The following is a 15,549-nucleotide window of genomic DNA, read 5'->3' on the forward strand; positions in this document are numbered from 1 at the left end:
GATTTAAAAAAAAATCCAACAATAAAGTATTGTTTTAAAATTAAATGGGTGATTGATTATTGTGATGAATTAGGACAAATAAAGAGTCAAAGTTAAGCCCTAGACTCTGGTTTGGCTTATTGGCTGAGATAAAGACATTTCCATTGCAATAAACAACTGTTCTTACATATAAATTTTTGTCCATTTATACAGAGGGTAAATATCAGTCCACAAACTAAGGTTCAAAAAAGATTACTTCTTTCTTTCATCAAAATAATTTTGACCCTGAATTCATCCATCACATGAGGCTGTTGGGACATTTGGTCTCCATCATGATTGGACCCTGCCCCCCATCCAAGGTCCCACCGTACCCTGAAAAATGACAAAGCTGCCACAACCATCAAGAAGCATGGGAGAGGAGGCCCGGACTTAGAGACAGCAGATGTGAGTGGCGGTGGTCTTACACCTTCCAAATGGTCCTGGGCATGTTGCTGCTACTCTCTGAGCCTCAGTTTCCTCATCTATGAAATAGGATTGATATTATTTGTTCTGCATGCCTCAGAGAGGTATCATGGATCACAGCCCTTTAACATTAACCTGAACCCCTTCATGATACTGTTGAAGTGACTTTCTCTGAAGCTCATGATGATCTTGTGCCTGGTTGAATGACTGCCCACTGAACTGTGTGAAGAAAGGCAGGTCTTTGAGAAGATAATGTGTTTACAATGAAGAGATGTTGGAGAAGCAGGCAGAGATGGAGGAGAGGGAAGATGACGGCGATCTGAAATTCAGATCTCAGAAAACTAAGTCACCAGAAGCCTCAACTGATCTAAGACCTCTTAACATCTTGCTCAGTGCTTCCTCCAACAGAACTGTTGCATGGAATGGTGGTTTGTTCTTTATAAAATAATTATAAATGAAATAATCTTGATTTCTGTTTTTCGCTTGTCACACAGAAATTCTTGTCGAATGACTAAAGACTTCATTTAAAATTTATTGGATAGCTCTTTAGAGAGATGTTTATCATCTAGATCCTTCTCCCAAAACTCTAAGAGAACAAGGATATGATTTATGAAATGTTCAATGAATATCTATAATATCTACACTTGTGTTTACAGCCACAGTTTAGAACCATTTCTCTGAGTAGGAGCACATTGCACTCGAACAGTATTTCAGCAGTGCCTCATTTACTCTGTACAGGCTATGTCACAGAAGGGTTAGATGTTGTTTAGGAAATATGAGCCCTAGTTTTATCCTAAATTGGTCATCCATTGAAGTGTGGACACTGGGCCAGTGGCTCTCCCCAAGCCCTTGTTTTCCCCTCAAGGTAAATAAGGCAATTTTACAATCTGGGATTTAGATGATGATTTTCTGCTTTAACATGATAATAGAAGGGTCCAGCTAGTGGGTTTTGCTTTTAAATTGATTGTCTACAGTTTGTTTCACTTTGTGTTTCTTGGGCAACTTTTAACCTCTACATACCATGATTCAACTTCAATAATGACTGTAATGTTTCGTATGCATTAGAGAATTCTTGCTTTGAATTTGAAATGAAACCAATTATACTAATAATTGACATTTACTGCTATTTTATTAGCAATAACTAATAATGAGATTAGGACAGGTTCTGTGCTATGTAGAACTGCTCATTGACATGCTGTAACTTCACTACAAATTCACTCACCTGGTATGACCCACCAGTAGAGGAATCAGCAAACTACGCCCCCGTGGGCCAAATCCAACATGCTGCTTGTTTCGGGAAATAAAGTTGTATTAGAACACAGCCACATGCATTTCTTTATGTGCTGCCTATAGCTGCTTTCATGCTACAAAGCACACTTGAGTAATTGCAACAGAGACGGTATGACCCACAAAGCCTAAAATATTTACTATCTGGACCTTTACCAAAAAAAAATTTGCCAACCCTTGCACTAGTGTATCTCTCCCCTTAATTGGAAGGCTTTGATCCATTGGAGAAGGTCTGTACTCCTTGAACTGACATTTGGGCTTCTCTCCCTTCCTTCCTTCCTTCCTTCCTTCCTTCCTTCCTTCCTTCCTTCCTTCCTTCCTTTATTTCTTTTCTTCCTTTCCTTTCTCTTTCTTTTTTTTTCTTTCTCTTTCTTTCTTTCCCTCTTTCCTTCTTTCTTTGTCTTTCTCTTTCCTTCTTTCTTTCTTTTCTCTCTTTTCTCTTTGTTTTCTTTTTTTTTCTTTCTCTCTCTCTCTTCCTTCCTTCCTTTTTTTTTTTTTTTTTTTTTTGATGGAGTTTCGCTCTTATTGCCTAGGCTGGAGTGCAGTGGTGAGATCTCAGCTCACTGCAACCTCCACCTCCCAGGTTCAAGTGATTCTTCTTCCTCAGCCTCCCGAGTAGCTGAGATTACAGGTGTCCACCACCATGCCTGGTTAATTTTTTGTATTTTTAGTAGAGACAGGATTTCATCATGTTGGCCAGGCTGGTCTTGAACTCCTGACCTCAGATGATCCACCCACCTCGGCCTCCCAAAGTGCTGGGATTACAGGTGTGAGCCACTGCGCCCAGCCTAGGGCCTCACTTTCTGAGCCAAGTGACTTTTCATTTTTCCCTTCCCTGAAGCCTCTACTTCAGCCAAGCTACCCTAGTCCCTTTTCTACTTCCTCCAGATGAAATATGCTCCTACCCATTTGACATACAGCTCACACCGTGGCCCTAATTCATATACAGTAGTTTTCTTTATCCTTGCCTCTCAAAGTATGGTCCATGAATCCCCAACATCATCACCTAGGAGCTTGGTAGAATTACAGACTCTCAGGCCTCAACCCAGACCAACTGAATCAGAATCTGAATTTTAACAAGATCCTCAGGTAATTTGAAGCACTTCTCTAGAGCAGTTCTGTTCAATAGAACTTCCCGTGATAATGGAAACGTTCTTTACTTAACAAGCTCCACTATGGTAGCCATTAACCACGTGTGACTATCGAGCATTTGAAATGAAGCTAGTGAAACTGAGGAACTGAATTATTTTTTAATTGAATTTTAAGTTTAAATAGCCACATTTGGCTGGTGGCTACCATATTAAAGAGTGCAGTTCCACACTGTGCCCTCAGAAAAGGATCTCAGGTAGGACACTTATGGCTCACTCTCATAAGCCACCAAAGTCACCCGGAGCATTCCCGTATCAGCCTGAGTCCTAAAGAGGATCTGCCTTATGGAACATCCAGCAAGGTCTATGGGAACTGTGTGCTATGTCTTGAGTGCCAAATGTATCCCCAAGAGGCATTGCAGGGGCATTGGCTGTAAGTAGAAACTCAAAGGCCAAATCCTCCCAAAGCACCCATTGGTCCCAGGTAGTAGTTGAGACACAAGGAGGATCAGATCTAAGGATCATTCCAGCAGGGTGGCGGAGAGAGGCAATAGCTCCATCAAGCTGGTACATCCCATTGAGGGAGCCAGTCCACAAGGCAAAGTCTTGCAGACTCCGGCCTGACTGTCCCCTTACTGAAACTATACAGGCTTATGGACAAGGAGGTCCCAGGCACAAAGACCTTTAGAGGCCATCTTGTGTAACTTTTAAAAATAAATGATTAATGTTACTGAGGTCCTCAGAGAGTGAGGAATTTGTACAAAGATATACAGGGAGTCAGTGACAAAGTGAGCTGTGAGCCTAGGTAATCTTTTCATAATTTCATGGATGCAGCACTTCCATCTCAAGACAGGGCAGGCAAAGACCCTTCTGTCTTGTCTGGTTTAGAGTCTATATCCTCACTGAGACTGGGACCCCCCCCCCAAACCCAGTACTCAGTGCCTCACACCATATGCTTATGGTCTGGGAGCTGCTACTAAGGAAAGCTGAGGAATGCCCTGAGGGGCCCGACTGTTACCTCTTTCATCTCAGATTCAGTTTCCTAGAAAAGCTCTGCCTGTCATAAGCTCAGTATATTCGTTTCCTAGGGCTGCCATGAGTAATTGCCACAAACTTGTTGGCTTAAAATAATAGAAATATATTTCTTACAGTGCTGGAGGACAGAAGTCTGCAATCCAAGTGTCAGAAGGGCCACACTCCCTCCAAAGGTTTCAGGGCTGAATCATCCCTTGCTCCTTTCAGATTCCGGGGTCTCCTGCTGTTTCTTGGCTTGTGGCGACATAACTCCAATATCTGTTTCCATCTTCATGTGGTCTTCTTGCCTGTGTCTTTTTGCATCTTCTCCTTTCCTATCTCCTAGGGCCCATCCTAATCCAGGATGATCTTATCTTGAGATCCTTACCTTAATTACATCTGCAAAGACCCTATTTCCAAATAAGATCCTTTCACCTGATACTGGGGTTCAGGACTTGAGCATGTCTTTCTGGGGCCACTATTCAGCCCACTATACGCAGTGTCCGGGATCAGTGTAAATACTTATAGAACCATTTAATTCAAATAAAGAAACACTCAGGGTCATAAACCAATTTATTCTCACTACTCAAGAGATAAAAAATGCCAGAGTTTGAATTCCTTAAAACAGTTTTATAATTTCAGTTGCTAGGTTAAGACTGTGTTTATATAGTCTTTCATTATCAGAAAGCACTTTGCAAATTACTTTACAGCTTTTCTAGTGAATGGATTTGATTAAAAACTCACCGTAATGACAAACACCCCGTATTATTCTCACATTTATTTACTGAAGGTGTTACCAGCAAATTACCTAATCGAAACCCTTTATTCTCTTTTAGCATTGCCCATGCCTTGACCTTTGTCCCAGTGTTTGTAAAACAATTCCACTCTCATGAGTAGTATATTAATTGTGAAAGAAAGAAAGGAAGGAAGGAAGGGCAAAAGAAAGGAAGGAAGGGCAAAAGAAAGGAAGAAAGAAAAAAAAAGCTGAATTTTCTTGCTTTCAGCCTAAACTTATTGACATATCTCTAACATTTTCTATTCAATGGATTTCTTTTCTGAAACATCTTTCTCCCTTACATCTTTATCCATGTAACTTCTTCCTTTTTAGCCCCTTGGTGTTTGATACTACCTTCATCTTACATCTTTGGCTTTGGTTCCTGTTTTCCTAATTTTATTCAACATCTCCCATTTCTAAGTCCTTTTAGTTCATTTATTTAATGATCAATAAGTGACATTACTAATGGATTGTCAAACATAGACATAAAGGAAGTTGAGTTGACAATGGCCTATCAGTCTTAGTGATAGGTTCCTGAGTACATGTGGCCAAATTCTTGATATTAAAATATTTAATCCCACAAGAGCTTGCAGACATTTCTAAGACATAGGCCAACAGTTATCTTATATAATTACAGGGTGAAAAGCTTAATATTTTGAACATAGCAAAGTGATTTTTAAAAATGCATTGTGTGCCTCTACATGTCAGGCATCATGCCAAGGGTGTGGGGAAACAATAGCGTATAAGAAAACTTCAGACACTAACAATTCATGAAGCTAACAACTAAGTGTAAGAGATGGGCTTTAATATACAATAACAAATTGTTATTTTACAGTTATTGGGAATGCTATGAAAGAGACAGGGTGCTGTAAAAGGGTGTATGATTGTCGTACATGGCCCACTCCGGGAATCATGGAAAGTTGCTCTAATAAAACTGACATTTAGGCTGAGTCCTCAAGAATCAATACCTGTTGGCTAGGTAAAGAGAGGGAAGAGAAGTGTTCCCACTAAGACAATAGCATGCTCCAAGGTCCTGAAGCTGGATGGAGCTTAGTAAATAAGAAAGACCATAAGAAAGTTAGTGTGGCTCAAATAAAGAAATCAAGGTAAAGAAAGCTCAATTTGAGAACTGGAGAGATAGGCAGTGGTGAAAGCTGGTGGGTTCTGAGTGGGCAGACAGTGAAGGATTTTAGTCAGGGAAATTACATGATAATATTTGCATTTTAAGAGCATGCTAGTTGTACTGGGGTGAATGGGTTGGAAGAGGTGGGGACAGGACTAAAAGGAAGGAGACCAATTAGGATGTTGTTGGTTCAGGAGGGAGATGATGATGAATTGGACTGGGGTAGCAGCTGTGGAAACAGATAGAAGTAGAAGGATTTGGGATATATTTAGAAAATAGAATCACTAGAAGCAAATGTTTGATTCTACTGATTTTACTTCCTAAATATATTCCAAATCTATATTATATATAAACTCTAAATCTTTCCATTCATCTGTGTGCATATATGTGTTAGATCATGGAGTCAAGCAAGTAATTATTTCACTTTGCTCCAAGCTATGGCCAGCAGCTCCAATATCAGCTCAGGACTTCCATCTTTGGAAGTCTGTTAGTCACTAGAGGACTGATGGATAGATCTAGACACTGGATGGACAATGGCACCCAAAGCCATCATTAACAGTGGAAAAAAATAACTTGCAACATGTATTCTATTGACCATGCTGTCATTACATTTGCATAGAAGGAACAACCAATATACATGAATACAAATAAATATTCTTATCTAACATGATTGAAAGTAAAGTACTCTATTTTATCAAATATGGGTTACCAGCTTTCCAAGCATGAGTAAATGATAAATTTTAGAACATAAATGTTCCTTGGACTCAGGAGAACACAGCACTACCTAATACGACCTATTTCATAGACACATTCTGTTACTTAAACAATATGTTACATTAGAAACTATAGGCCGGGCACGGTGGCTCAAGCCTGTAATCCCAGCACTTTGGGAGGCCGAGACGGGCGGATCACGAGGTCAGGAGATCGAGACCATCCTGGCGAACACCGTGAAACCCTGTCTCTACTAAAAAATACAAAAAACTAGCCGGGCGAGGTGGCGGGCCCCTGTAGTCCCAGCTACTCGGGAGGCTGAGGCAGGAGAATGGCGTGAACCCGGCAGGCGGAGCTTGCAGTGAGCTGAGATCCGGCCACTGCACTCCAGCCTGGGCGACAGAGCGAGACTCCGTCTCAAAAAAAAAAAAAAAAAAAATAGAAACTATATTAAAGTTTCTGCCACATAGTGGGTATAAAAGAAATGATAGCTAAGACTTTTATCCTGAGAATCATCATGAATATTACTTATTGTGTTACAATTTTTCAAGCTGGCTAACAGTTTCAGTTGACTATGCTGAATAACCCAGCCTTTTCTACACGTGTTTTTAACCCTGACTGTGATATTTGGAAATGACTAACTTTAGAAAATTAAAAACTTGGCTATTTAAAGCTATGTGTGTGGTACACTATCATGAGTCCTGGTACATGCCCCACACCTTCCTGAAGAATCCTCAGAATTCTGATTTCTATCTTTGCATTTTCAGGCAATGTCAAAGGTTACCAGACATTATCAATTTATGAAGGTCTGTATAAGGCTAAAAAAAAGTTTCCAATAGGAATTATGCTACTGAATATGATCTCTTAAAAGATATAACAGGTCTGATCAAAGATTTTTCAGAACTGATTATTATATCTACTGCAAAGATATTCATATATCACAAGGTTGCTTGTAGAGTCAAGATGACAGCTGATGAGCATTTCAACCAAAAGATTAATAGAATACTAGAATATCCCTTTAGCTATGCAATTATTAAACTGGTTATCTCATGTATTTTGTTTATGGAAATTAAAACAATAATCAAAACTTATAATGGATGTTTATATTTTGAAGTTTAGATGTTTGATGTCAGCTTCAAATAGAAAAGTACATTTTCAAAATAGAAAAATGCAAAAAGATTTATGGATATTCTTTAAAACAAGCTTCCAGTGTACCATTTCTTCATGCATTATTGTAAAACTGCCATTATCACACATTATATTATATACAAATATATAATAGACTAACATATGCTATAATAGAATCCAATTTTCTAAAGGGAGGAAGAAAGTAAACCCAAAGTGATTTTAACTAGAAGACATAATTATTTTTTCATAAAATCATTGGCTAGGTGAGGGTTACTCGACACAATTCTAAACTCATTTTGAATATACACTATTTCCCTGAAGCAATAAACCCTCCTTGTCATGTTTTGCAAACACTCCTCTATCGTGACTCACTCAATCCCTGGCTGCTCAAGCCTGTTTTCTCCCCACTGATCCAGACCTCAATTCTAATTGCTTCTGGGAATCCAAACCCTTGTCCCATTCTCTTATGATTCTGGCTTGGTTTTACAGTGAGTGGCAATGAGTTATCAGTCAGGTAAATGTGTTCCTTATGATATATCAGGCAACTAATATGTGACCCCCTCTTAGGTGGCAAAATGCATTCCTCGCCTTTGGGAGAACCCTAATAAATGAAGTGGATGGAAACTTCAGACAATATGATAGGCCAGGGGTAGAAATACTTTTAGTTCACATAAGTAGCTATAGAGTTCTGGAGAATATGTTGCCTTCTCTTCAAACCTGGATGAACCTTCATCATCTTCAGGCCTGAACTTCAGGCCCCACAAGCTCAACCTGAATATATCCTCTCTTATTGAGACTTCAGATATTATTGTTATGAAGATAATCCCCAAATCTCTCTCTCTCTTAAAGTTTAACCTCCAGTATATTCCGGTCTCCAGTTTGCTTACTATCTACTGAATATTTCCACACGGGGTCCTGCTGGCATATCAAATTCAATATATCTAAAATGGAACTCCTCTCCCTGTATTCAATCTCTTTATCTAATTTCTTTGTTTTCTATTAACAGTATCTCATTTTTTTCAGGTAGTTTAGGCTTAAGAGTCTATATTTACTGACTCCTCCCTTTTTTCCTTTTTCTCTTCCTTATACCCTCAACTTCCAGGAGCCCTAATAGAAAAAGATAAAGGACAGCAACATACCTCCCTGTGAACTCTGGGCTGCTCAGTCTCTATGTGGAGTACTGTCTGATTCTAGCTACCCTCATTTCATGGAGTATATCGACAAATGGAAAGGCTTCTAGAAAATAGTGAATATTCAAAATTTGTATTAAGCAGAAACAGGATGGTTGTTATAGAACAGAACAGACATATATTGTACTTTGTGAGACACTAAAGTTAGATGTGAGAGCAATCACCAAAAAACAAATTTTCCAATGAAATATTGAGAACCGGTCACAGGATACATGACCCTTCATCTAGATTAAGAATTTAAAAGAGCTAGCTTTTGTATAAGGAAAGAAAAATTGTGAAGCAACCTCTTCAGAGACAGTTGTGCATTCCATTTCAATCCCCTCATTCCCAAGCCCAAGCCCAGTGTGTGTTCTTCAGTGTGGTGGGAGAGATGGATGTGCATTTCCTGCACCTGAAGGACAGAGGGACTGGGGTTTCATTCATCTCTTGGAAAGTTACAGAGCTGTATGGCTGCTCAGAAAACATGGCTGTCTAGGAAGCAGCAGTACTCACGTCAAAATGAAGATCAAAATTAGTGAAACCCAAGGGCCAGAGGTGTTATCTGTGGAAACTGACTCTGATGTTATATTGAAAAGTATTCTGACCAAGCGTGTGGCCTTCCAGGGTTAGGGTCCCCAGCAGTAAGGGGCAATGATGTATAACACTGTGGGCTGGAGTTGAAAGACAACTCACTGAAGGAGCAATGTTTCCTGTATTAAAAGAATTATAGTGAGTGGACCAAAAGGACTCTCTAAATCCTTGTTACTCAGAGCATGGACCATAGACTAGCAACATTTGCAGCAGCTGGGAGCTTATCCTAAATGCAAAATCTCAGACATCATCCCATATGTACTGATTCAGAATCTTCATTGTGATAAGATTTCCACATGATTAATGTGCACATTAAACTTTAAGACTTAGGAGCTGGTTTGGGGTGGTATTAGTCAAGTAAGAACTTTCCTGTGCTCCCTTAACTTTTCTCTCTCCCCTGCTGAGATCTCTGTGTTTGGGAGCAGCAGTGACAGAGTTGGAAGATGAGCAAGGGAGAACGTAGAGAAGGCTGCCATGCTCTCATCCTTAAAGGCTGGAGGCAGGAGTATGGAAGATGACTTAATTCCAGTGAAAATGAAAAATCAATTAATATGTTTGATTGGGACACTTTAAATAACTGTTTTATTTTAGTATTTACAACTTAAAGTAATGGTAGAATATCTCATTCCCTGAGTTTGAGCAGAAATGGCTTGGGCATGGCACTGCAGGGGGCTGAATACCTCTGAGCAGACTCAAAAGGAAGTGGGAGACGAAAGAGGAGACGCTTTTTGAAGACTATCTGTGATCCTGGAGCTTCTGATTACCATTCCACACTGGGTAACTCTTGTCTCCTCATATTTGGATGACTATTATGTAGAAAAACACCAAACACTAGTCAAATGGCAGACATTACCAAACATTACTATGAGATTTGGGTTGGCAGACTGTAAAAATCTTCTGTGATTGCTAATGACTTCTAATCAAAAAAGAGAAGTGCATTGTCATATAGAGCGACGCATTCCTTACTCCACTAAGACCTAAGTAGAGAAAAAAAAAAAATACCTGTCTGGCCCAGGATGCTATATTGAGACTTTCTCCTTCAGGTGAGAGATATGGTTTATATTGACCCTAAAGGTCTATAATTTTTTGCTATAATCAAAGTTGTGCCCTCAAGGACTATTTGAGATGATGGGTTTGTCTTTCTCTATATTGGTGACCAAAACTATTACCAAAGCTTCCTGACTTTTTATATCTATGGCTCTTTACATTTTTATGTTTCTTCCCTTGATGTCATCTTATCAGCTATTAGATCTCACTTGCTTCCTACTCAGTCTTAATTTGCTGTTTCTAATCATCTGTGGGTTGCAAAAACATATGGCCAAGCTTCAGAGAACTGTGTACAAACAAAGTAAACAAGCTCTGAAAGTGCTGTCCCTTCTTATACATAGAGAATTTGGACTTTGTTCCATCTATTTGGCTGCTTAGGGGTCTTCTCCTCTTACAATCTAGTTCTCGGGAATGTATCAAATGGGCAAGTTTGGTAGCCAAAGAAGTCATTGTTATTGTCACAGCAAACCATAGCGAAGTGGTAGTTTAAGATGCTGTAAGCATCCTTGCAGGGCAGATAGTTTAACATACGAAATACACATCTCGGGGTACAAATTCGGATTCTATTACTAGTAGTTGGTAATCCAAAAGTGAGACTCTTAACCTCCAAAGCCTTACTGTTTTCATTTGTAAATGAGGTAATAATACATTTTGTAGGGTTCTGGAAACAAAATTAGCCAGTGGTTGTGATGCACTTGGCTTGTGTATAACCCGGTCAGTTTTTGTTCCCTTTCCCCACCCAATCTTACCTTCTCTTCAACTCTTGGAACTACAATGTATAAGGAATATAAATACACTGAAATACTTGAAGGAGGAAATAAAATCATGTCACACGAGCAGCAATTCAAAGACCTGGACACATTTGCTCTGAATAAGCAAAGATTCAGCAAATAACAATTGTCCTCAAAGGTTTGAAGGAGAGGCTGACGGCAGAAGGGTCAACTTTGATCAATATCTGATCAGAAAAGGAATTCCTCCTCTTTATTTTTGGATTCTATTCTGAGCTGTCCATCCTCCTGCCACCACTTCATGCCAGGTAGTCATTATCTGTCACCTGGACCCCTGTAGCCACCTACATACTCAGCTTCCTGACTCTAATCCAGTCCATTTTCTACATGACATCCAAAATGACCTTTCAAAACACAACGCTGGCCATGCCCTTCTGTTTAGGATTCTTCAGGCCCCCTTTGACATACGCCGCATTCGCACAATAGGCCATTTGTGTCTATTATTCAGCCTTATTTGCCCCCACTTCCGTGGCTCCACTCCTACCTGCTGCTCCCCTCACCTATATATACCTCTTGTTCAGCAAAACCAAACCATGAGAATTTCCTCAGAGATACTGATCTGCCTCGCTGTCTTTAGGCCTGTCTGCTTGGAACATCCTCCAACTTGCCCATGGGGTGAAATGCTTAAAACTGAGTCATATTCTCTGGGAAGCCTTCCTATTCTGTCCTCTGCCCCACCTTCCGCCCACAGGATTATTCACTCTTTCTGTCCTACTTCTGTATCTCTACTGTGAAGTGTATTATATTTACACATTTGCCTGTGAGTCTCTCCTTGTTGACTGTGAGCTTCCTCACCACACACATTCTAACCATGTCTCCAGTACAGTGCCAGGAGTTCACCATGGAAAAGCCATAGCACTTAACAACCTCCAGCCCAGGCTGAGCTGCCAGGAGGATGTTCAGTGGCAGAGTAAACCATCCAGGTTCTTCTACCTTGAAGATTCACTGTCTTCAGGTTTTGATGGTATATTTTTAAGATACCTTAATTTATACTGAGTTCCTTTAATTTGGAAATGCCATTATAAAGAGGAAGTATTAGGCTGACTAGAGCTTCTCAAATTTAATGTCAAGAGTCACCTAGAAAGTCTTGTTAAAATGGAGCTTCTGATTCAGCAGATCTGGGTTGAGGCTTAAGATTTTACATTTCTAACAAGTTCCCAGATGCTGCTGGTCCATAGACCATATGTTGAGTGGCAGTGGTTTATAGAATATCAAATTCAGCTGAAGTTTGGGTGTTAGGTTTACAATGAAATTGAAGCAGAAAATCTAGAAGTCAACATTTAAAAAACTTAAGCCAACACAAAACTAATAAACCAGTTCAATTATACCAGTGATGGAGAAATAAAGACTACTTTTTAAAAATGAGATTTTAACATAACATTTCAGAAATCCATCTACTGAATAAAGCATAAAACTTAAGACATGTATATAATTTGTAAACTTTTTAAAAAGTACTTTAATGAATAATTCTTTTCAAAGAGTTGGCTGACTATATGTAGAGGTAGCAGTTCAAAGAGATTAAATGCAGAAAAAAGTTAGTTACTAAATTATCATTTTTAACTGTTAAAGCTTTCTATTTGACTGGAAAATAAGTTAAGCTAATTACTTGTTTTTAAAAAGAAACAGAACTGCTTCTCCTCCAGAGGTTTCTATGGTTTCATTTAATACTTTTCTATTAATAAATACATTAAAATAGGTTTTTGAAACACAATGGACACTAATTATGAGGAGAGAAACAAAGATTCAAATATATAGAAACTGAAACATTGCTTTATGTTCCCTGGGTCAATGACTCACAAACAGAAAATCTGTGCAGAACATTATTCATTCATGTTGCTGGTGTTGAAATGATAAAGAAGCATTTCCAGATCTTGTGACTTAGGAAATTATTGGTGAGACATAAGGAGTTAGAGAGCTACAGGATAGGGAATGTGTAACTTATCAGGCTAGAAAAACAGTAGAGTTTATAAAGCCATTCAGAGGGCAAGAGTCCACAATCCTTTAGTCAGTCATATTTCTATTAAAAATGGATATAGGGACATGCTGCAATATCCAAAGAACAATACAAACATTTCATGGGCAAATGTCACATGCTGCCATCTCTCATCAGTAGCAAATGTGACATTCTTTATCAAAGAGGTGTGTTTTGCACATTGCTCTGCAAACTGAGAGTCTTAAGAAGATATTCGTATTGTTCTGTTCTTACGTAGATGAAGTGATCCCACACTCATTCTCTACTCAGAAAGAATGTATTTGTTGACTCAACAGAGTCACGTATGTTTTCTCACAATGGTTTATTGACATCCACAAACACATTCACTATGGGATTCTAAAGTAAAGCCCCCCTCCTCCTGAAGCTGAGCTATACTCTACATGCCTATAACGAATCCTGTCCCAACAATGCCAAGTGTGATTCTGATCCAAGCTTCTGTCATCTTCTTTGGAAATCCTTCCAAACTCAGGGCCAGGAAACAATGATTATTTCTAAAGAGACTGAATTTACTTAATAACATCTTGACAGATGAAAAAAAGAGAGAGAATTTACATAGACCACACGAGATTTGAACTAAAAATATCAACAAAAACACATGATCACTGATTTTAGGGAAAAAAAATAAAAATAAAAACCAGAACATTTTTCTCCCAATAAGAATGCAAATTAATCTCTTTGGTTTTTTTATTTTTTTTTCTATCATCTCAGTCAGGAAACTAGAACTTCTTTGCTCAAAGATTAGCTCCCAGAGGAAAAGTTCATCAAAATAGTGAAAACATGAGCCTGTTCCTGCCCCCTAAAGTGTTATGCTTATACATGGTCATATTTTTCCCATTAGAAAGTGTGGGTGCCTTTTACTCTTTGTAAGCAATGTTTTCATTTGTTTTCTTTTTTCCACTTTCCAGCAGAAGAGATTGGCATGAATCTTTGTCACTCCTAGGAATAAGCATTGGTGTAAAAGTTTATTAGCTTAATTCACTACAGCCAGCTAATGAGGTCAATGCCATGAATTCAGTCCTGGGAGAGAGAAGGAAAACTTAGTTCCAAGCATTAGATAGTCTAAACCTTCTTGTCATATTTGCACACCCACATCTGTGGTTTTCAAATGTATCTGTACATAAGGATCACTTTGCCTTTCCTTTAAAGCTGCCTCAAGTCAATTGAGAGTGACCTGTTGAATCTGCCTCTTTAATCACTGCCCCATGTCGTGCTGATTCAGGTGGCCTGGAACCTTAATTCGGGAAACTCTTTAAATTCATTGGTCTGTCCAAAAGTCTGCGAGTTGGGAAATCAAATGACTGAGAAAGAGAGTAAATGCAAGTCGGAGCAAAGCTATGGCCCACTGAAGAAAGAGGTTAAAGAATGATCATCATGGAATAAAAATAACTTATAGGGCAAATCAGGGGAAAAATATCTCTTACTAATTTAGATCACAAAGTACATACCTGCTCAGCAATGTATAATAAACTCTTCTTACCCAGTTCTTTGCCTTAAAGGCTTTCCTAATAAGAGAATGCAGAGAGAGCTGTCAGTTTTGTTCAGAATTGCTGCAGTTGGTTTAAACTTTACACATCAACAGTTCCAGGAACTGTTGGGCTAGAGATATAAATAGAAAGCAATAACAGAAGTAATATATCATAAGAGCTAAAGCAATGGTACTTTCAGACTATTAAAACAATTTATTACCTTGGAGTAGGGAAAGAGAGGGTGGTGGGCATAGAATCAGGCTTGCTCTGCTTGCTTTTATCTTAGCTGCAACAATCATAGGAAATATCTGGATTTCCGGATGTTCCTCAGAAACTCCAGTTTTAATGAATTGAGAAGAGTTGCATGCAGGAAGTTGATATGTACCTACCTTTTCCATCTGTTATTTTATCCATGAAGCTTCATTTTTTAGATCAAGAATTTGCAGTGGTTACCATTTCCATGAGTGGCAGCTTACAGGTAGGAGTGTAAGAGTTGGGTTGGGGTGAGGGAGGGTCTACAGGTGAAAATGGGGGTACAGGAGGGTCTGTAATGGGTACAAGCCAGAAGAGAGAAGAAGACAGTTGAGTGCTTCGTTTCTGTCTTAGGCCAAGTTCTTCTGAGACTTGTTGCTCCATAGGTGACTGGGGGTAAGAGTTCAGGGAGAGGGATGATAAAGTGGGTGAAATTGGTGAATGTCTTTGATGAATGTCTTGTCATGGGTTTCCCCAAAACATGTCCTGAGACATGGATGTGTTACAAGAGCCTATTCAGCAGGTAATACCAGCAGGTGGAGAACTTAGGACCATTGCCTTTGGGGAACTCTGATTAATTGTGTAGAACATACTTCAGTATTATCCCAACTAAGGCAGGAGGCAGCTGGGTTATTCTCCACTGAGAGCATTATTTCCTGGGTTATTCTCCATCTTT

At 39.2% G+C, this 15,549-nt stretch overlaps 1 long non-coding RNA gene across 1 annotated transcript; it reads right to left on the bottom strand.

Moving 5' to 3' along the window:
* Nucleotides 1-340: 340 nt before the first annotated feature.
* LOC105488930 (uncharacterized) lies at nt 341-14,657 on the bottom strand. The gene is made up of 3 exons (XR_011619324.1): nt 14,601-14,657; nt 1,664-1,725; nt 341-500 (listed from the first exon to the last, which is right to left on the bottom strand). It is a non-coding gene; the product is annotated as an uncharacterized lncRNA (long non-coding RNA).
* Between the last annotated feature and the right edge of the window lie 892 nt (nt 14,658-15,549).

The sequence above is a fragment of the Macaca nemestrina genome, chromosome 2 (assembly GCF_043159975.1).
Source record: "Macaca nemestrina isolate mMacNem1 chromosome 2, mMacNem.hap1, whole genome shotgun sequence".
Classification (NCBI taxonomy): Eukaryota; Metazoa; Chordata; class Mammalia; order Primates; family Cercopithecidae; genus Macaca; species Macaca nemestrina.